The sequence below is a fragment of the Papio anubis genome, chromosome 10, assembly GCF_008728515.1.
Source record: "Papio anubis isolate 15944 chromosome 10, Panubis1.0, whole genome shotgun sequence".
Taxonomy (NCBI): Eukaryota; Metazoa; Chordata; class Mammalia; order Primates; family Cercopithecidae; genus Papio; species Papio anubis.
The window spans coordinates 44,788,162-44,811,589 of NC_044985.1; the positions used below are offsets into that span (position 1 = coordinate 44,788,162).

Consider the following 23,428-nt stretch of genomic DNA (forward strand, 5'->3'; position numbering starts at 1 on the left):
AAAATATTGGCCCCCACTCTCTTCTGGCTTATAGAGTTTCTGCTGGGAGGTCCACTGTTAGTCTGATAGGCTTCCTTTTGTAGGTTACCTGGCCTTACTCCCCAGCTGCCCTTAACATTTTTTTCCTTCGTTTCAACCTTGGAGAGTCTGACGATTGTGTCTTGGAGTTGATCTTCTAGTGGAGTATCTTAGTGGTGTTCTCTGTATTGCCTGAATTTGAATATTGGCCTGTCTTGCTAGGTTGGGGAAGTTCTCCTGGATAGTATCCTGAAGTGTGTTTTCCAATTTGGTTCCATTCTCCCTATCTTTTTCAGGTACTCCAATCAATCGTAGGTTAGGTCTTTTCACATAGTCCCATATTTCTCAGAGGTTTTGTTCGTTCCTTTTCATTCTTTGTTCTCTAATCTTGTCTTCATGCCCGATTTCAGCAAGATGATCTTCAAACTCTGATATCCTTTGTTCTGCTTGGTCAATTCAGCTATTGATACTTGTATATGCTTCACGAAGTTTCGTGGTGTGTTTTTCAGCTCCATCAGGTAATTTGTATTCCTCTCTAAACTGGTTATTCTATTTAGCAGCTCCTATAGCCTTTTATCAAGGTTCTTAGCTTCTTTGCATTGGGTTAGAACACGCTCCTTTAGCTCAGTGGAGTTTATTACCCACCTTCTGAAGCCTACTTCTGTCAATTTGTCCATCTCATCCTCTGTCCAGTTCTGCGCCCTTGCTAGAAAGGTGTCGCGATCATTTGTAGGAGAAGAGGCACTCTGACCTTTTGGGTTTTCAGAGTTTTTTGTTCTTTCTCATCTTCACGAGTTTGTCTAGTTTCGATATTTGAGGCTGCTGACCCTTGGATGGGGTTTTTGTGGGGGATTTTTTTGTTGATGCTATTGTTGTTGCTGTCTGTTTGTTTGTTTTTCTTTCAAAGGTCAAGTCCCTCTTCTGTAGGGCTGCTGCAGTTTGCTGGGGATTCACTACAGGCCTTATTCATCTGGTGTTTGCTCTCGTGCCTGGAGGCGTCGCTTGAGGAGGCTGGAGAACAGAAAAGATGGGTGCCTGCTTCTTCCTCTGGGATCTCTGACCTCGAGGGGCACCAACCCGATGGCAGTAGGAATGCTCCTACATAGGGTGTCTGACAACCCCTGTTGGAGGGTCTCACCCAGTTGGGTGGCATGGGGAGCAAGACCTGTTTAATGAAACACTTTGTCCCTTGGTGGAGGGGGTGTGCTTTGCTGTGAGGGGAACCCACTCATCTGGGCTGCCTAGATTCCTCAGAATTAGCAGGAGGAAAGACTAAGTCTGCTGGTCCATGTAGACTGCAGCCACCCCTCCCGCTAGGGGCTCAGCCCCAGGGGGATCAGAGTTCTGTCCCTGAATCCCTGGTTGGAGTTGTTGGAGTTCCTGCAGGGAGGCCCCGCCCAGTGAGGAGGGATGGGTCAGGGTCAGGCCTGAAGAGGGTCTGGCTGCAGTTTGCCACAGCTGGTGTGTTGGGGTGTGGGAGATACCGCTTGGGACCAAGCCATCCAGCCTCCCTGGCTCCAGCAGAGGAAAAGTGCAGCTTGGAGCTATAGAGATGGCTGTCGCCCTTCCCCAACCCTGGAAACTTAGTGTGTTAGGTGGCTATCGGTTCCAGTATTGGCTACCATCTCTCCCCCAAGGAGCTCGGACAGCTTAGACAGCAGACAGCTGCAGCTGTGGTGCTGACCGCCCCCTGCCCCTGGGAACTTAGCAGGCTTAAGCAGATTCTAGCTGAGTGGCTGTTGAGAATCTGTGCGACTCTGTGGTTGGGACCCTAGGCCCTGGTAGTGTGGGTTCACTAGTGGCATCTTCTGATCTGTGGGTTGCACAGTTCCATGAAAAAAGCATGGTTTCCCAGGTTGGGTAGCACACTCACTCACTGCCTCCCTTGGCTATGGGCTGGGGGCTTCCCCGCCCCATGTGGCTCTCAGGTGGGCCACTGCACCATAATTATCTTCCTTCCTCTCTGAGGGTCACACCAGCTGCCTGGTCAGTTCTGATGACAGAACCTAGATACCTCGGTTGCCAGTGAAGGATTTGCATGCTGTTATAATTCTTTTTGATGGGAGCCTCCAAGCGCTGCTGCTTCTAGTCGGCCATCTTGGCCTCACCTGTGACTTTCCTAAACTGGCATTTTTTACTTAGCACAATGGTTTTGAGTTTCATCCATGTTGTAGCATGTATCAGTACTTCATTTCTTTTTATGGCTGAATAATATTGTATTATATGTATATACCACAAATTATCCATTCGTCTGTTGACGGATAGGGTATTTGGTCTGTCTTCACTTTTGGACTATTGTAAATCATGCTGTTATGAACATGTATTTACATGTATTTGTTTCAGTACCTGTTTTCAGTTCTTTTGGGTATATACCTGGCAGTGGAATTCTGGGGTCATATGGTAATTCTATGTTTAGTATTTTAAGGAACTGGCAAATTATTTTCCATAGTGGTTGAACTATTTTACACTCCACCCAGCAATGTATAAGACTTTCAATTTCTCCACATCCTCCTCCACACTTGTTATTTTCTATTTGGGTTCTTATTACAGCCATCCTAGTGAATGTGAAGTGGTAATTCATTGTAGTTCTAATTTGCATTTCCCTAAAGACTAATAATGTCAAGCATTTTTTCATGTGTTTGTTGACCATGTGTAGATCCTCTTTAGATAAATGTCTATTCAAGTCAGTTACCCATGTTTTAATTGGCTTGTTTGTCTTTTTGTTGTTGAGTCATAAGAGTTTTTTTAATATATTCTAGATTCTAGGCCCTTATCAGATATGTGATTTGCTAATATTTTCTCCCTTTCTATAGACTGTCTTTTCAGTGTCTTGACATCTTTCAGTGTATAAAAGTTTTAAAATTTTTTATTAAGTCAAATTTATTTGTTTTCTTGTTTGTTATTTTTGTATCATATCTAAAATCCATTGTCAAATCCAAGGTCATGATGACTTACCCACTTGTGTTTGTCTAAGGGTGCTATTATGGTTTTATCTCTTATATTTAGGTGATTGATCAATTGGGAGTTAATTTTTGTGGTGTGAGGTAGGGGTCCACCTTCTTTCTTTTGCATGTGGTTATCAGTTGTCCCAGCATCATTTGTTGGAGAGACTATTTTTTCTCCATTAAATGGTCTTGGCACCCTTATAAGGGTTTATTTTTGGACTCTCAGTTCTATTCTTTTGGTCCATGTGTATATCTTTATGCTAGTGCCAAGCTGTTTTGATTACTATAGCTTTGTAGTAAGTGTTGAAATTGGGAAGTGTGAGTCTTCCAACTTTGTTTTTCCTTTGCAATATTCTTCTGGCTACACTTGCAATTTAATATGAATATGAGAATCAGTTTTTCCATTTCTGTAAAAAAAAAAAAAAATAGGCCATTGAAATTTCAATAGCAATTGCATTGAATCTGGAGATCAATTTGTGGAGTATTGCCATCTTAATAATATTAAGTCTTCCAATCCATGGACATGGGATGTCTTTCTACTTACTTACGTCTTCTATAATTTCTTTCAGAAATGTTTTGTAGTTTTCAGTCTGTAACTATTTTACCTCTTTGATTAAGTTTATTCCTAAGCATTTTATTTTTTTGGATGCCACTGTAAATAGAATTTCCTTAATTTCCTTTGAAGAGGGTTCATTGGCAATGTATAGAAACAACTGATTTTTGAGTGTTTATATTATACCCTGTAACTTTGCTAAATTCATTTATTAGCTCTAGTAGCTTTCTTGTGAATACTTTGGGAGTTTTCATATATTGGATAATATCATCTAAGGATAGAAATAGTTTTACCTCTTCCTTTCCAATTTGGATGGCTTTTATTACTTTTTCTTGTCTAATTGCACTGGCTACTATTTCCTGGACAGTGTTAAATAGCAGTGGTGAAAGAAAGTGTCCTTGTCTTGTTCCTAATCCTAGGCAGAAAGCTTTCAGTATTTCACCATGTGATATGTTGTTACCTGTGGATTTTTCATAAATGCTCTTTATTATGGTAAGGAAGTTCCCCTCTAATCCTAGTTTTCTGAGGAATCATGAAAGGGTGTTGGTTTTTTTCAAATGCCTTTTTGCATCAGTGGAGATAATCATGTGGTGGTTTTTTTTGTTTTGTTTTGTTTTTTTCATTTTTCTATGATGTGCATTGCCTGGAATGATTTTCTTATGTTGAACCACCCTTGCATTACAGTGATAAATCACACTTGATCATGATGTATAATACACTTAATAGGCTGTTGGATTTATTTTGCTAGTATTTTGTGGAGAATTTTTGCATCTATATTCACAAGGAATATTGGTTTTTAGCTTTCATTTTTATCACATCTTTGTCTGGCTTTGGTATAAAGGCAATGCTAGCCCCATAGAATAAGTTAGTAAGTGTCCTTTCCACCCCTGTTTTTTATCTAGCGGTTTGAGAATTTGGTGTTATTTAAGTGCATGGTAGAATTCACCAGTGAAGTCATCTGGTCCTGATGGCTTCTTAGCGGGGAGATTTTTGGTTATTGATTCAATCTCTGTATTATTATAAGTCTGTTCAGATTTCCTATTTCCTCTTTACTTAGATTTACTAGTCTGTGTGTTTTTAGGAATTTGTACAGTTCATCTAGGTTATCTAATTTGTTGATCTACAATTGTTCCATAACCTAATATTTATAATACTTTGTATTTCTATTTGGTTGTTGGTAATGTCCTGACTTTCATTTTTGATTTTAGTTATTTATTTCTTCTTCCTCTTTTTTCTAATCCATTTAGATAAATTTTTGTCAATTTTATTGATCTTTTCCAAGAACCAACTTTTAGTTTCATTGATTATCTCGACTGTGTTTCTATTCTCTATTTCATTTATCTCTGCTCTAATCTTAAGTTTCATCCTTGCTAGCTTTAGATTTAGTTTGTTCTTCCTTTTCCAGTTCCTTGAGGTATAAAAGTTACATTATTCATTTCAAATCTTCCTTTTTTCTTTTTTTTTAGATGGAGTCTCACTCCAATCTCGGCTTCTCAGGTTCAAGCGATTCTCCTGCCTCAGCCTCCCAAACAGTCAGGATAACAGGCACATGCATACCACCACACCCAGCTAATTTTTGTATGTTTAGTAGAGCCGAGGTTTCACCATTTTGGCCAGGCTGGTCTCAAACTGCTGACCTCAAGTGATCTGCTTGTCTCGACCTCCCAAAGTCCTGGGATTACAGGCATGAGCCAGCATGCCCGGCTCTCAGATCTTTTTTAATATGAACATTTACGGCTATTACTTTCCCTCTGAGCACTGTTTTCACTGCATCCCATATATTTTGATACGTTGCAATTTTGTTTTTATTCTTCTCCAAGTAAATCTAATTTTCCTATGATTTATCCTTGTAACTCACTGGTTGTTTAAGAATGTGTTGCTTAATTTGCACATATTTGTAAATTTTTTAGTTTTCCTTGTATTAACTTCTAGTTTCATTCCATTTTGGTTGGAGAAGATACTTTGTATGATTTCAATCTTTTTAAATATATTAAGACTTTTTGTGGCCTAACATTTGGTCTACCCTGGGGAAGATTCCATATCAACTTGAGAAGAATGTATATTCAGCTTTTGTTGGGTGGAATGTATATTCAGCTTTTGTTCTGCTAGGTCTAGTTGGTTTATGCTGTTTTTCAAGTTGTCTATTTTCTTTTGGATCATCTGTTTTTCTATTTATTATGAAAAGTGGCATAATGTAGTCTCCGGTGACTATTGTAGTACTGTCTATTTCTCCCTTCAAGTCTGTCAATGTCTCTTTCATATATTTTTGGGTCCTGTTGTTTGATGGATATATGTGTATAATTGCTATATCTTCTTGATGAATTATCTTTTTGTCAATATATAATACCCTTCTTTGTCTCCTGTAACAGTTTTTTACTTAAAGTCTATTTTCTCTAATATTAGTATAGCCACAATCTCTCTTGTGGTTACTATTTGCATGAAAAAATCTTTTTCCATAATTTCACTTTAATCTGTTGGTCTTTGCATCTAAAATAAGTCCTTTGCAGATAGCATATGGTTTGATCATTTGATCACGTTGTATTATCCATTCTGCCAAGCTCTGCCTCTTGACTGAAGTGGTTAATACATCTACATTTAAAGTAATCACTGACCTGGAAGGTCTTACTTCTGCCATTTTGCTATTTGATTTCTGCATGTTCTATACCATTTCTCTGTTTCTCACTTCCTCCAATACTGTCATATTTTGTATTTAGCTTATTATTAGTGGTATACCATTTTATTCCCTTTTCATTTTCTTTTGTGATTTTTAAAACATATTTTCTTAGTCATTGCCATGTGAATTACAATTAACAACCTAAATTTATAACAACCTAATTTTAACTGATACCAACTTAGTTTCAGTAACATACAAAAACTCTACTACTTAGCAGCTTAATCACCCCTTACATGTTGTTGTCACAAATTATATATTTATAAGTTGTGTGCCAGATTTATAATTATTTTTAAGCATTTGTCTTTTAAATCATATAGGAAATAAAAAGAGGACTTACAAACCAAAATACAATTATCCTAGCTTTAATATATTTACCTATGTAGTTGTCTTTACTGAAGTTCTTTATTTCTTTGTATGGCCTCAAATTATCTTCTAGTAGTCAGACTGAAGGACTTCCTTTATCATTTCTTTAGGGTAAGTCTACTAACAACAAGCTCCTTCAGCTTTCGTTTATCTCAAAATGTTTAATTTTCTTCTTTTTTTTAATACTTTATGTTCTAGGGTACATGTGCACAATGTGCAGGTTTGTTACATATGCATGCATGTGCCATGTTGGTGTGCTGCACCCATTAACTCGTCATTTACATTAGGTATATCTCCTAATGCTATCCCTCCCCCCTCCCCCCACCCCACAATAGGCCCTGCTGTGTGATGTTCCCCTTCCTGTGTCCAAGTGATCTCATTGTTCAGTTCCCACCTATGAGTGAGAACATACAGTGTTTGGTTTTTTGTCCTTGTAATAGTTTGCTGAGAATGATGGTTTCCAGCTGCATCCATGTCCCTACAAAGGACACGAACCCATCCTTTTTTATGGCTGCATAGGATTCCATGGTGTATATGTGCCACATTTTCTTAATCCATTCTGTCACTGATGGACATTTGGGTTGATTCCAAGTCTTCGCTATTGTGAATAGTGCCGCAATAAGCATACATGTGCATGTGTCTTTATAGCAGCATGATTTATAATCCTTTGGATATATACCCAGTAACGGGATGGCTGGGTCAAATGGTATTTCTTGTTTTAGATCCTTGAGGAATTGCCACACTGTTTTCCACAATGGTTGAACTAGTTTACAGTCCCACCAACAGTGTAAAAGTGTTCCTATTTCTCCACATCCTCTTAGCACCTGTTGTTTCCTGACTTTTTAATGATTGCCATTCTAACTGGTGTGAGATGGTATCTCATTGTGGTTTTGATTTGCATTTCTCTGATGGCCAGTGATGATGAGCATTTTTTCACATGTCTGTTGGCTGCATAAATCTCTTCTTTTCAGAAGTGTCTGTTCATATCCTTTGCCCACTTTTTGATGGGGTTGTTTGTTTTTTTCTTGTAAATTTGTTTTAGTTCTTTGTAGATTCTGGATATTAGCCCTTTGTCAGATGAGTAGATTGCAAAAATGTTCTCCCATTCTGTAGGTTGCCTGTTCACTCTGATGGTAGTTTCTTTTGCTGTGCAGAAGCTCTTTAGTTTAATCAGATCCCATTTGTCAAGTTTGGCTTTTGTTGCCATTGCTTTTGGTGTTTTAGACATGAAGTCCTTGCCCATGCCTATGTCCTGAATGATACTGCCTAGGTTTTCTTCTAGCGTTTTTATGGTTTTAGGTCTAACATTTAAGTCTCTAATCCATCTTGAATTAATTTTTGCATAAGGAGTAAGGAAGGGATCCAGTTTCAGCTTTCTACTTATGGCTAGTCAGTTTTCCCAGCACTATTTATTAAATAGGGAATTCTTTCCCCATTTCTTGTTTTTGTCAGGTTTGTCGAAGATCAGATGGTTGTAGATGTGTGGTATTATTTCTGAGGGCTCTGTTCTGTTCCATTGGTCTATATCTCTGTTTTGGTACCAGTACCATGCTGTTTTGGTTACTGTAGCCTTCTAGTATAGTTTGCAGTCAGGTAGCGTGACGCCTCCAGCTTTGTTCTTTTGGGTTAGGACTGTCTGGGCTATGTGGGCTCTTTTTTGGTTCCACATGAACTTTAAAGTAGCTTTTTCCAATTCTGTGAAGAAAGTCATTGGTAGTTTAATGGGGATGGCATTGAATGTATAAATTACCTTGGGCAGTATGGCCATTTTCACAATATTGATTCTTCCTATCCATGAGCATGGAATATTCTTCCATTTGTTTGTGTCCTCTTTTATTTCACTGAGCAGTGGTTTGTAGTTCTCCTTGAAGAGGTCCTTCACATCCCTTGTAAGTTGGATTCCTAGGTATTTTATTCTCTTTGAAGCAATTGTGAATGGGAGTTCATTCATGATTTGGCTCTCTGTTTGTCTGTTATTGGTGTATAAGAATGTTTGTGACTTTTGCACATTTATTTTGTATCCTGAGACATTGCTAAAGTTGCTTATCAGCTTAAGGAGATTTTGGGCTGAGATGATGGGGTTTTCTAAATATACAGTCATGTCACCTGCAAACAGGGACAATTTGACTTCTTCTTTTCCTAATTGAATACCCTTGGATTTATTTCTCTTGCCTGATTGCCCTGGCCAGAACTTCCAACACTGTGTTGAGTAGGAGTGGTGAGAGAGGGCATCCCTGTCTTGTGCCAGTTTTCAAAGGGAATGCTTCCAGTTTTTGCCCATTCAATATGATATTGGCTGTAGGTTTGTCATAAATAGCTCTTATTATTTTGAGATATGTTCCATCAATACCAAATTTATTGAGAGTTTTTAACATGAAGGGCTGTTGAATTTTGTCAAAGGCCTTTTCTGCATCTATTGAGATAATCATGTGGTTTTTGTCTTTGGTTCTGTTTATATGCTGGATTACGTATATTGATTTGTGTATGTTGAACCAGCCTTGCTTCCCAGGGATGAAGCCCACTTGATCATGGTGGATAAGCTTTTTGATGTGCTGCTGGATTTGGTTTGCCAGTATTTTATTGAGGATTTTTGCATCGATGTTCATTAGGGATATTGGTCTAAAATTCTCTTTTTTTGTTGTGTCTCTGCCAGGCTTTGGTATCAGGATAATGATGGCCTCAAAAAATGAGGATTCCCTCTTTTTCTACTGATTGGAATAGTTTCAGAAGGAATGGTACCAGCTCCTCCTTGTACCTCTGGTAGAATTTGGCTGTAAATCCGTCTAGTCCTGTATTTTTGTTGTTGTTGTTGGTAGGCTATTAATTATTGCCTCAATTTCAGAGCCTGCTATTGGTCTATTCAGGGATTCAACTTCTTCCTGGTTGGTTTAGTCTTGGGAGAGTGTATGTGTCCAGGAATTTATCCATTTCTTCTAGGTTTTCTAGTTTATTTGCATAGAGGTGTTTATAGTATTCTTGGATGGTACTTTGTATTTCTGTGGGGTCAGAGGTAATATCCCCTTTATCATTTTTTATTGCTTCTATTTGATTCTTCTCTCTTTTCTTCTTTATTAGTCTTTCTAGCAGTCTATCAATTTTGTTGATCTTTTAAAAAAAACCAGCTCCTGGATTCATTTATTTTTTGAAGGGTTTTGTGTGTCTCTATCTTCTTCAGTTCTACTCTGATCTTAGTTATTTCTTGCCTTCTGCTAGCTTTTGAATGTGTTTGCTCTTACTTCTCTAGTTCTTTTCATTGTCATGTTAGGGTGTCAATTTTAGATCTTTCCTGCTTTCTCTTGTGGGCATTTAGTGCTATAAATTTCCCTCTACACACTACTTTAAATGTGTCCCAGGGATTCTGGTATGTTGTATCTTTGTTCTCATTGGTTTCAAAGAACATCTTTATTTCTGCCTTCATTTTGTTAGTACCCAGTGGTCATTCAGGAGCAGGTTGTTCAGTTTCCATGTAGTTGAGTGGTTTTGATTGAGTTTCTTAGTCCTGAGTTCTAGTTTGATTGCACTGTGGTCTGAGAGACAGTTTGTTATAATTTCCGTTCTTTCACATTTGCTGAGGAGTGCTTTACTTCCAACTATGTGTCAATTTTGGAATAAGTGCAATGTGGTGCTGAGAAGAATGTATATTCTGTTGATTTGGGGTGGTGAGTTCTGTGGATGTCTATTAGGTCCACTTGGTGCAGAGTTGAGTTCAATTCCTGGATATCCTTGTTAACTTTTTTCCTCGTTGATCTGTCTGATGTTGGCAGTGGGGTGTTAAAGTCTCCCACTATTATTGTGTGGGAGTCTAAGTCACTTTATAAGTCTCTGAGGACTTGCTTTATGAATCTGAGTGCTCCTGTATTGGGTGCATATATATTTAGGACAGTTAGCTCTTCTTGTTGAATTGATCCCTTTACCATTATGTAACGGCCTTCTTTGTCTCTTTTGATCTTTGTTGGTTTAAAGTCTGCTTTATCAGAGACTACGATGGCAACCCCTGCCTTTTTTTGTTTTCCATTTGCTTGGAAGATCTTCCTCCATCCCTTTATTTTGAGCCTATGTGTGTCTTTCCATGTTTAGTGCTTCCTTCAGGATCTCTTGTAGGGCAGGCCTGGTGGTGACAAAATCTCTCAGCATTTGCTTGTCTGTAAAGGATTTTATTTCTCCTTCACTGATGAAACTTAGTTTGGCCCGATATGAAATTCTGGGTTGAAAATTCTTTTCTTTAAGAATGTTGAATATTGGCCTCCACTCTCTTCTGGCTTGGAGAGTTTCTGCCGAGAGATCTGCTGTTAGTCTGATGGGCTTCCCTTTGTGGGTAACTCGACCTTTCTCCCTGGCTGCCCTTAACATTTTTTCCTTCATTTCAACTTTGGTGAATCTGACAATTATGTGTCTTGGAGTTGCTCTTCTGGAGGCTTATCTTTGTGGCATTCTCTGTATTTCCTGAATTTGAATGTTGGCCTGCCTGACTAGGTTGGGGAAGTTCTCCTGGATAATATCCTGCAGAGTGTTTTCCAACTTGGTTCCATTCTCCCTGTCACTTTCAGGTACACCAATCAGATGTAGATTCGGTCTTTTCACATAATCCCATATTTCTTGGAGGCTTTGTTCATTTCTTTTTACTCTTTTTTCTCTAAACTTCTCACTTTGTTTCATTCATTTGATCTTCAATCACTGATACTCTTTCTTCCATTTGATTGAGTCGATTACTGAAGCTTGTGCATTATAGTTCTCGTGTCATGGTTTTCATCTCTATCAGGTCGTTTATGGACTTAGTTATCCATTCATCAAATCTTTTTCAAGGTTTTTTGTTTCTTTGCACTGAGTTCATAGTTCCTCCTTCAGCTCTGAGAAGTTTGATCGACTGAAGCTTTTTTCTCTGAACTCGTCAAAGTCATTCTCTGTCCAGCTTTGTTCCATTGCTGGCGAGGAGCTGTGTTCCTTTGGAGGGAGAGAGGCACTCTGATTTTTTGAATTTCCAGCCTTTCTGCACTGCTTTTTCCCCATCTTTGTGGTTTTGTCTACCTTTGGTCTTTGATGATGGTGATGTACAGATGGGGTTTTGGTGTGGATGTCCTTTCTGTTTGTTAGTTTTCCTTCTGACAGTCAGGATGCTCAGTTGCAGGTCTGTTGGAGTTTGCTTGAGGTCCACTCCAGACCCTGTTTTCCTGGGTATCAGCAGCAAAGTCTGCAGAAGAGAGAATATTGCTGAACAGCAAGTGTTGCTGTCTGTTTGTTGCTCTGAAAGCTTCATCTCAGAGGTGTACCCAGTCGTGTGAGGTGTGAGGTGTCAGTCTGCCCCTAGTGCAGTTAGGCTACTCGGGGGTCAGGGACCCACTTGAGCAGGCAGTCTGTCTGTTCTCAGATCTCAACCTCCATGCTGGGAGAATCACTAATCTCTTCAAAGCTCAGTTGGAAATGCAGAAATCACCTGCCTTCTGTGTCACTCACGCTGGGAGCTAGAGGCTGGAGCTGTTCCTATTTGGCCATCTTGGGCACCCCCTTCTTCTTTATTTTTGAAGGATAGTCTTGCCATTTATAGAATTGTTGGTTTACACTTTTTTTCTAGCACTTTATATATGTCATTCTACTATTTTCTGGCCTTCATAGTTTCAAAGCAAAATTGGCTGTTAATCTTATTGATGATTCCTTGCACATAATGTGTCACTTGTTTCTTGCTGTTTTCAATATTATCTCTTTATCCTCAGTTCAAAAACTGCCTCAAAAGTTGAGAGTATCTGTACAATGAAATAATATATGAACAGCACCTGACCTGCAGAGGGACCTCAATAAATACTGGGTAATATAAATGATTCCTGTTATTTAGTGGGTGATTCTACATGCATTTGATTTTTAATTTAAATAATTAGCCATAATTATCACTTAAAATATCTTTAAACATTCACACTGAGAAGGTCTAGATGTTAGACTTACTAGAAAAAGAGTAAGTATGCCCAAAGAACTAAAGGATAATTTGATTATAATGTGCTTCAGTGTGGATTCCTTTGAGTTCATTCTACTTAGAGTTCATTGAGCAACTTGAATAAGCTGGTTCAGACTTTTAGCAAATTGGGAAGTTTTCAGCCATTATTTCTTGAAATATTTTTTCTGCTTCATGTCTCTCATTTTTCCTTCAAGACTCCCACAATGTATATTAGGTAAGCTTGATGTTAATTATCTTATCACATTCTCTGACTCTTTCTTCTGCTTGCTGAAATCTGCTATTAAACCCCTATAATTAATTTTCTATTTGTTATTGTGCCATTCAGCTCCAGAATTTCTATTTGGTTCTGTTTTATAATTTATATCACTTTTCTATATTCTCCTTTTGTTCATAAATCATTTTCCTGATTTCTTTTAGTTCTTTGTCCATGGTTTTCTTTAGCTCTTTGGGCATATTTAAGGCAACTGATTGAAAGTCTTTTGTAGTAAGTCCAATATATAGACCTTCCCAGTATGAACTTTTAAAGACATTTTAAGAGATAATTGTGACTTTTTATTTAAATTAAAAATCAGTCTGGGTGTGATCCCACTTCACACCTGTAATCTCAGCACTTTGGGAAGCAGAGGCAGGTGGATTTCTTGAGCTCAGGAGTTTAATACCAGCCTGGGCAACATGGCGGAACCTTGTCTCTACAAAAAATACAAAAATTAGCCAGGCATGATGGTGCACGTCTGTAGTCCCAGCTATTCAGGAACATAAGATGGGAGAATCACATGAGCCCAGGAAGTCAAGGCTGCAGTGAGCCAAGATCATGCACTGCACTCCAGCCCGGGTGACAGAGCAAGATCCTTCAAAAAAAAAAAAAAAAAAAAAAAAAAAAAAAATCAACTGCATGTAGAACCACCTACTAAGTTACAGGAATTTTCTATATTACCCAATATTTACTGCAGTCATCCTGTAGGCCAGGTCTTGTTCATATATTATTTTGTTGGACAAGTACACTCGACCTTTGATAGGAGAAGAAACTGAGGCACAGGATTAGTAAAGTCATATGATTAGTAAATGGCAATACCAACATATGAACAAGGCAACTTTAACACAGAACTCTCACTTATAATCATCATGCTTTAGCTTCTCTTAGCTGTAGTTTGCCTTTGTGGGGGCAATGATAACCTAAGACTCTGCCTAGTGAGTGTAAGTTTCTTTAACATCAGTCATAATGGCCACCCTAAGGTTAAAAACATCCAAATATGTATCTTGAAATTTCAAGCATAATGCACGTCATAAAGAGGAAAGGACACGGTGAAATAGAAGCCCACAGCTGAGCCCATAGTCACCCTATAAAGGAAATCAAGTGTGGCCTAGGTTAGAATCAGATCTTTCAGTAGAGGACTCAACAGACCAGGTAAAATATGAGCAAAACATGTTCTAGGCTGAGGAAAGCAGCAAATACCTGAAAAGGACAAAAAAGTGATCATTTAAGGTATTAAAAGAAGCCCAAAATCCCCAGGAAGAAGCAGGACATAAGTCTGGAGAGTTAGGAAGATGTCTCATTCCAGGATTAAGAGTTTGGATTTTATCCTAAAGGTGAGGGGTAGACATTTAATGGTTGTAGGTGGTAAAGAAACATAACAACATAGAATCTGACAAGGGAGAAAGTAAGGCAAACAATTAGGAGGCTAGCATAGTAACTATGAGTTGATGGTGGCTTGAACAAGGGGTAGGAATGGAGATAGATAGTGGCAATAGGGACATAGAGTGTAAGCATGCAAGAAATACTGCAGAGGAGTACTCACATGATGTACCTGATTGGGTGACTGATTGAATGTTGGGAATTAAGATGTTTAAATCTTTATTATGTGGACAATGTTTTCATTTCTTTCTTCCTCTATTAACATAAAAATTAAGCATATACTTTTTTTTTTTTGAGACAGTCTCACTCTTTTGCCCAGGCTAGAGTGCAGTGGTGCCATCTCAGCTCACTGCAACCTCCACCTCCCAGGTGCAAATGATTCTTGTGCCTCAGCCTCCTGAGTAGCCGGGATTACAGACATGTACCACAACACTTGGCTAATTTTTTTACTTTTAGTAGAGATGAATTTTCTCCATTTTGGCCAGGCTGGTCTTGAACTCCTGGCCTCAAGTGATCCACCTGCCTTGGCCTCCCAAAGTGATGGGATTACAGGTGTGAGCCACCATGCGCAGCCAAAAACAAGCGTACACTTTTAAATTCTACTTGTAGTTATTTATCTTCACAGTAAAAAAAACTAAAATGATACATCTTCAATTATTATACTTAGAATGAGATCCTGTAATTTTCTTATTTCTATATATAGATGAGAAAATGAGTAAAATAGCAGAACACATTTACTTCCTGCCACCTCTCTCCCACCCACTTGCATATTTGTTGCTGTAATCAGAAAGTTGTGACCATATTATTATTAAATTATTTATTAGGTAATAATTTGTATCTTATGTGTCAAAAATTTCATTTTTCCATTGCTTTGTAATTGCAACATGTTTTTAATGGATCTATGTTTAAATTATTTCAAATGTTTTCTAATATTTATTTTATATCAAAATTTCACCTTTCTTGAGTTTTTAATTTTGACTCCTTCTTGAATAAGGGAAGTATATCTTCAATTGTTTCAGAAAATGGGTGGTATGATGTTTGAACCTTGAGGTATCTGAGAATACCTTTTCTCAGATATTCTGAGAAAACAAAGGTGTCTTTGTTTTCCTTTCTTGAATAAATGATAACTTGAGTAGGCAGACGCTATAGGTCAAATCTTCCCCAGGCAACTGTAGATGTTATTCTATTCAGCTTTTGAAGTTTAATGCTGAAAATAAGTTTTTCTTTTTTTGCAATTAATTAATTTTTTTTTTTTGCCACCTGGATTTTTGTTGAACTTTTTTCATACCTTAGATACCAGAAGCCTTCCCTTGCCCTCTCAAGACTGGACTATGGCCTTTCCAATGTGTTTTCAGAGTACTATATATTACCCCTAATGTAAAATCATAATACCACATTGTATAATAATTGCCTGATTCTTCTATGTATGTCACCCACTATAGACACCAGTTCTTTTAAGGTAGGACTGTGTCTTAGTGCTCTTTCTATCCCAAATTCTTAGCACATAGCAAATATTACCAAAATATTCACTGATTAAATTAATGAATTGATAGAGCATTTAATATTGAAATTTTTAACAAGATAGGTCATTAATATATTTCAAAACACATTGAGTCCTTTTCATTTTTAGGAAGTATTGTATTGGTTCAAACTATTACTTCAGATAGCTTCTGATATATCTGTGGTTGCCGTCTCTGTTCTATTTACCCTAATCTCTTCTTCAGGAAGAAGCTGGGGCATAATCTTTCTACCATTTCCTTTAATGGTTGTCACCTATTTGTACTTTCCATTCATATTTTGAAAGAGTTTTTCAAGCTTTTACTCTAATCATTGATTTATTATTCTGCAATACTGATTCCATCTTTGATTATGTCCAAATTATATGTGAATTGCCATTGCATGTTGTTCTGTGTCCTTGCAGCCTTAACTTATCCAACTTTGGTTTTATTTCACCTTGTCTCTAGTTCTCTCCTTATCTTAGTCTAATAGCTTATCATATATTTCATCTCTTTTTGCATAGAAAATACAAAGCAGATTCTCTCCATATACTTCTGCTTCTAGTAAATCATTTTCCAAAGTATTCACTTTCTTTGCATTTTGAAGACTCTCTTTCAGACAGCATAATCTTTTCAAGGGGTGCTTTCTCTTGTAGTTACTTGTTCTAAGCCTTGTGTCAACCTTACTACCTGAATGTGTGGATTTTGGTTCTTGGCTCTTCTCATTTTCTGTCTGATGCTATTAGTTCTTCAGCATACATGTTGAGCTGGAAGACATATAGACATGCACAGTCAACAGCTAACCTTTTGGCTTGAAGCTGACATTTATCAACTTTGTCACTGCAGGTCTTTGGCTGAGGTAAGATTCTTTACCTTTAATAGGTACTTACATTACTATAAAGATAAGAATTCCTAGTTAATCGGAAACAATGATTTGTCTTTTTCTTCATAAGAACCACATATGAAAAACTAAACCCCCAGAGAATCAAACACCCAGTTCTGTCTGCCCAACCCCTTTCATTATTAGTTTCCCAAGCTTGGATATAGAGCATCACACCTATCCACTCCCTTTGGGTTATTGCTGGTATTCTCCATAGCTCCAAATGGGTCACAGAGAGAGAAGCTAATGGGAGAGATTAGGGCAAAGAGGTGTAAAATACTTCTTAGCCACCAAGCATAACAGTTGAGTTACTAGTAGGGGTGGTGAGGCTGGTAGCTTCCTTACTATCCTTCCATACCAACACCTTTGCTTGCCTTCCAACAAAAAAGTACATGTCCATTTCAGCTTCACACTTCTTGCAATAAGTGCAATATCCTATCAAATTCTGGAACTAGGGTGCTTGTCAATAGGGTTATAGCTGCTCTTATGGTACTTTTCTGTGAGTTAGAAAAAGCACCTCTCTGAGAAGACACAGGCTGAAGGAGGCAAGGCTTTGCAAGTGAGCACAGCCTGCTCAACCATACACAGTGGCCCTCATTGTCAATCTGTGTTCCAAGGCCATTTGAGTTCTCAAGTTTTTCTGATTTTTCATAAGCATTTTAGTTGGAGAGTCTGCAATATAAACAGCCAGTCCAGATGTCATCGTAAATCAGAAGTCAACCAGATTCCATTAATAGTGATATTTCACATCAAAGATTTGACTGAGAACATACCTGACATTCCAAGTCGTAGTAAGTGTTTATATTGGCAGGTTTCTTTGTCCTTAGATTTATATTCAGAATCCTCAATAAATTATTAAGCAGTTTTAAAACTAGGATTCAAAATATTTTTGAGACACAGTCTCTCTCTGTTGCCCAGGCTGCAGTGCAGTGGCATGATCTTGGCTCACTGAAATCTCTGCCTTCTGGGTTCAAGTGATCTGCCTGCCTCAGCCTCCTGTATAGCTGGGATTACAGGTGTGCACCACCACACCTGGCTAATTTTTGTATTTTTAGCAGAAACCGTTTTTCACCATGTTGGCCAGGCTGGTCCCAAACTCCTGACCTCAAGTGATCAGCCCGCCTTGGCCTCCCGAAGTGCTGGGATGACAGGTGTGAGCCACTGCGCCCATCCAGGTTCTAAAATATCTTTCAAAGGCCTTCAATTCCTCCATTTTATTTTAATAATTAATTAATTATGATTATTATTATTAAATAGAGATGTGGTCTCACTATGTTGCCCAGGCTGGTCTGAAATTCCTGAGCTCAAGTGATCCTCTGCCCTTGGCCTCCCAAAGTGTTAGGATTATATGTGTGAGCACCACACCCGGCCAGTTCCCCATTTTCATGCAACCATACCCAACCTCCAATGCCACATCACTGCTCACTAACTTGAGGTATATAATAATATGAGTGAAGGAAAATTGTAATAAAATTATGTCATTATTTTAAAAGATTATTCCTCAAATAAATATCTCAACTTAATTTCTAACCTTCATAAAACATATTGTATGTGAATTCTTAAAAAATCATCATTATAGGAAAAGGAAAATGTTTGATACCATTTTAGCATTGTTTAGAAAGTAATTCTACCAGCATTTATGCATATTTCACATATAGGGGAATTATGCAGCCACTTCTCTTCAAGACTACAACATCATGGAAGTGGAAAGAGAAAAACATATATTTAAGAAATGTGTATATCTAGCTTATTTCCTTATTCAAAGTTTTTAGCACCTCCATATTTCAAAATGCCTATGCATTCAGCTTTAGATTCTGAGTATATTACTAAATTCCACTATTTCAATCAGAAATCTTCAAACCAGCTTATTTAATTCACTCAAGGAGTGCTGAATAAACTGGACTTCATCAAAATTAAGAATTTCTGCTTTGCAAAAGATATTGTCAAGAGAGTAAAAAGACAAGCCACAAACAAGGAGAAAATTTTTGCAAAAGACATATCTGATAAAGGACTGTTATCAAAAAATACAAAAACACTTAAAACTCAACATTTGGAAAACAACCTGATTAAAAAATGGGCCAAAGGCCTTTACCTCCCCAAAGAAGATAACCAGATGGTAAAAAAATAGCCATATGAAAAGATCCTCCACATCATATGTCATCAGGGAAATGCAAATTAAAACAACAATGAAATACCACACACATCTATTAGAATGGCCCAAATCCAGAACACTTACAACACCAAATGCTGGCAAGGATTTGGAGCAACGGGAACTCTTATTCATTCCCGGTGGGAATGCAAAATGGTAGCCACTTTGGAAGACAGTTTGGCAATTGCTTACAAAACTAAACATTCTCTTACCTTATGATCCAGCAATCATACTACTTGGTATTTATCCAAAGGAGATGAAAACTTATGTCCGCACAAAAAAACCTGCACACAGATATTTATAACAGCTTTTTCCATCACACTGGGGTGAGGGATGTTGATAATGGGGAAGGGCTATGCTTGTGTGGGGTCAGAAAGTATATGGAAAATCTCTGGACATTCCTTCCCATTTTGCTGTGAATCTAAAACTGCTCTCAAAAAAGGTTTAAATAATTTTTAAAGCAGTACCGTATTGTCATGTTTAACTCACTTACTTATTACAAGAAAACTATTCAACTAGTAAAAACGTTATATATAAGAAGTTTCTGTTTGTTAAAAAGATTGTTTCAAATATATTTAGACTTTGACTTTTAAAAGTATACAGCAACATTCAAGATAGCTAGACAGAATGCACTGCACCTTGGCAGGTTTTTAAATCCTTGGACCTACTGGCCTAAGGAAAGATGTGTAAACATCCATGATTCAGAACTACAGGGAGAAATTGGGGCAGCCAGAACCTCATCCTCTTGCCCTAAAGGGAAAAGATATCTTGCTTGCGGTATCTAAGATTTGAATCTTAGAGAATATTCATGCATGGCTAGGAATTGGAATAATGGGGAAGTCTTAATTCATGGGGATTTTTCTAATGAAGTTCCACCTCCATTTGCAGTCATTCTTTAACAATTTAGCGAAAAATACTACTAGTTGGGGAGAAACCAAATAGGTATGTGTAAATGTAGTGTTTCTCAGAGTGTGGACTTTAACCACCTTTAATTACATACATTTACGAGGATCTGTTGAAAATGCAGGTTCCTGGGCTTCACCCCAGTTGCTCTGAAATGAAAACTGTAGGAGTCGGTTGGCGAAACTACATTTTGTTTCTCAGGTGATTCTTGTGTACTCTAACTCATATATAGGGTGATGTTATTTATTTAGTGGTTATTTATTTACCGGTTATTTATCGTTTGGCAAAAAAATCCAGCAAAGACCCGCAAGTGACCTTTACACTTGACATAGGATTCCTTTCCGCGGCTGACGCTTTTTTTTTTTTTTTTTTCTAAGGGGGGGGGGGGGTGGGGGGGGGGGGGGGGGGGGGGGGGGGAGGGGGAAGAATAGCCCTGGGCTGGGCAGGGCAGGGCAGGGCGGAAGGGCCCTGGCCTTGTCGGGTGGAAGGTGAGGAGTTAATGGCTCCGCGCTCAGGCACTGCCCTCTGAACTGGAACAAAAAGCAACTTCCGGTTGGAGTCACTCGGCCAGGCGCCGGCGACCTGACGGGAGAGGGAAGCGTAGCCGAAACCGTGAACTGTGTGAGTAAGAAACTTTGTGAAATGGTGTGTCCGAATCCATCAAGCACCGCGTCGGAGAATTTGTCTGCGTAAGCGAGAGGGACGCGCTGACAGTAGGGGCGCCGCAGGGAGAGAAGCCGAGGAGCAGCAGAGACAAAACAATTTGCAGTTTGGGGAGGGATTTTTTGCGGGAGAAACCACGCGAGTTCTTCCCCCGGAGCGGACTCCTTGGCGGGGGTTTCCGGGCCCGCGATGTCAGCATAGCATCGTCGGCCCCTGCCCCAGCGGCTTCAGGGTAGGGACTCGTCCCGGCTGCTTTGCCCGGGAAATGGGGGTGGCAGGGCCTGCGGTGTCGAGGTGAGCAGTGGACCCGCCAGGAACATCCCTGACTTCCCTTCGAGAGAGGGACTGCCTCCTAGAATCAAGTAGTATTCTTTCGAAAACTTAATTGGTTCTTTCTGTTGTTTTCCCAAGGTGGTTGCACAATTCCCCTTTGCCTTCCTGTGGGGTGTCATCATAGCCTGGTCAATGAGAAGTTGGGTAACTTCCCAGAGGGTCACGGAGGGAGTGGGTGGTCAAGGCAAGAAGAAGGGAAGCCAACTCCGCCCACAGTGGGAACCCAGGCATTAGGTAGAGTCCCCACGCCAGTATAAACTGACTAGCAACGAGTTACAGGCAAAAAAGCTGTGCTTGTCAAGAAGTAGAAAGAGGGGGAGGATAATCAGAGAAGAGCTGTGCTTTTATTATGCTATAACGAGCAAAAGTAAAGCAGCCTTGCTATGTAAAGTGGTGTTTATCTCACCTCACAGGACATGCTTTTGACAAGTTATAATAAGGGAGAGATGGTAGTAAAGGAAGTGAAGAAGCCACGTGAAATTGAAGGAAAAGGAAATGACCTGCCTCCTTACCGCGGTTGGAATACACAAACGAGAGGTAGCAGAGAAGCAAGCAGTGTATTATGTTAAAAATTATTGTGTCCTCATTTGAGAGAAGAGGGATCCTCAAATAATACAACTTTGTGTAAAGCAGGAAGTGAAACCCTTCTCAGTCCTCTCCCCAATTGTAATCCAAGCCTTCCACATCTTTCCTGTATGTGCATAATCATGTTATTTTGCTTTCTTATGAAAATGAGATTATGCATACTGTTCTATAATCTGTTTCAGATTAAATATATATATATATGGTGAAAGTCTTGCCATATGTAGCTCTATTTTATTGTAATGTTGGCGTGGTATTGCATTGTGTAGATGTACCAAATTATAATTAACTATCACTTACTATGTCCTGTCCGTATATCTTGCCCAATATTCTTCAAAATTATCTATTTATCATTAGAATACAGATTTCATTAATTCTTTGTGAAATATATGGCAAATATTTTCAAGAATTATCAATGCTTTGGTTTAAAATGCGCAGGCTTTTTGTCTCAAGTGAGAAGGTAGTCCCCAGTCAAAAATTCTTAAAATCTTCTCCTATATTGCCTGTTAATTCTCTTTTTATGATTTACTCATTAAAACATCCGAAAATGATTTTTGTATACTAAGATAAGGATTTTTTTTTCTTTGTTTTTGTGACTGGGCAGCTATTTTTCCTGAAATCATTTGTTGAAATCATTTCTCTCCCGACTGACTAGAAATACCTCCTTAATACAGTAAATTCTTATGTGTGCATGCATCTTTTCTTTAGACTCATCTGTTGCTTTGATCTTTTTGTCTCTTCCTTTAAAAATACCAATCTGCTTTGATACTACATTTTCTAGTAATTCATAGGACAGGTCCCTCTTCATTTTTCCTTTTCAAAATTTTCTTGAATGTAATTGCATTATCTTTGAGATAAAATTTAACATAAACTGTTCATCCTTCATTAAAATACTCTGTTGGGGATTTAACCATTTTCTTATATTTTGTGACTGGTATGTAGATGAGTGTTTATGTATCTGGCCAACTTTCTAAATTTATTAGTTTTAATAAATTGTTTCACTTGAATTTTCTAGGAAAACAATCATCTAATTATAATTATCTTATATCTTTCTTTCTTTGCTTTAGTGAATTGCTGGCTTCCCCAGAATAGTGGTAAATAATAACAGTGGTTCTGACCATCCTTTATCTTCTTAGTTTGGGGATTTTTTACTATGTCATCATTAAATATGAAGTTACTATTAATTTCTAATAAATTCTATTAGGGAAGTTTCCTTTAATATTTCTAGCTCATGATTTTTACAGAGAAGTGTTTGGATTGTATCCAAAGTCATTTTTGCAACTGGGGATTGGGGAGTGTCTATTGTATTAGATAGCACTTTGAGAACAATTTTAAATAATAGATATTGGGTGTTCATTTGGTGTGTATATATATTTCTTGTTGTGTTAAGATAATGTCTCTTCATTACTTCTTAACATTTTTATCAGGAATGGAAGTTGGATTTTGTCAAATGACTTTTTGACATCCATCATAACCTTTTATAAGTACTTTTCATCTTTGACCTAATAGGATAGTGAATTATTTTAGTATATTCCCGGTTTGTGAACCAATCTTACACATGGTCATGGTATAATATTTAAGTATTTATTGGTTCCTTTTGTAACATTTTTATTTAAAATCAATAATTGAGATTCATTTCATAGTCACCTTTTTCTGTTACTTTTGCTAGGTTTTGATACCAAGGTTGTGCTGGTTCCTAAAAAGAACTGGGCAGAGTTCCTCTTCCTCTGCTCTGATGTAGTTTAAATAGCCTAAGAACTCTGTTCTTTGAAGATCTGAAAGAATTCACTCATGAAACCATCTGGGTCTGATATTGTTCTTAAGACAGCAACAATCCTCAGCAAAATGGTTCAGAACAAACAAAAACTCCTTTGTGTAAATACAATTGAATGAAAGAGTCTGGGACACCAGTAATGTCAAGAACTAAGAGCACCTGCTGTACTGATGCTGGTTATTTCCCCCCTACACACAACTTTTTTTTCATGGGCAAGGAAAAATGCTGTAGGTAGGCTGAGGCTGTTAAGTAAAATGTCTTGCTGTTCTTTCTCTTCCCTTCTCCAGTTATGTTACAGAAGCAAGGGTATTGCTTCTACATGGGCAAGTTTTGTCTATGCCCTGAAAGAAACCAAGAGTGAAACTCAACTGGTGAAGTATCAGTTTCACTTTGTTGTCATTAGTTTCCCAATTTTGCCGGGAAATTTCTTACTTTAAAGGTAATAACCAAGCTGACATTTTACTGTAGCCAAATCCTACAGAGGGTTTCAAAATGAGTGGGTGAAAAAATATACAAGC

At 38.2% G+C, this 23,428-nt stretch overlaps 1 protein-coding gene across 5 annotated transcripts in view; it reads left to right on the forward strand.

The window, feature by feature from the left end:
* Positions 1–23,428, forward strand: part of TANK (TRAF family member associated NFKB activator) — a 105,464-nt gene that overhangs the window by 8,851 nt on the left and 73,185 nt on the right. Inside the window, exons 1-2 of one of the 5 annotated variants that reach the window (XM_031651306.1) lie at positions 20,003–20,179; positions 20,968–21,091. The exons of 1 other annotated variant lie outside the window; for it this stretch is intronic. The gene's annotated coding sequence lies outside the window, so the exon portion shown is untranslated. Of the gene's footprint in view, positions 1–19,987; positions 20,180–20,228; positions 20,248–20,967; positions 21,092–23,428 lie in introns of those variants that run through there. 3 more of the 5 variants (XM_021923660.2, XM_021923662.2, XM_017946576.2) reach the window with 3 other exon arrangements.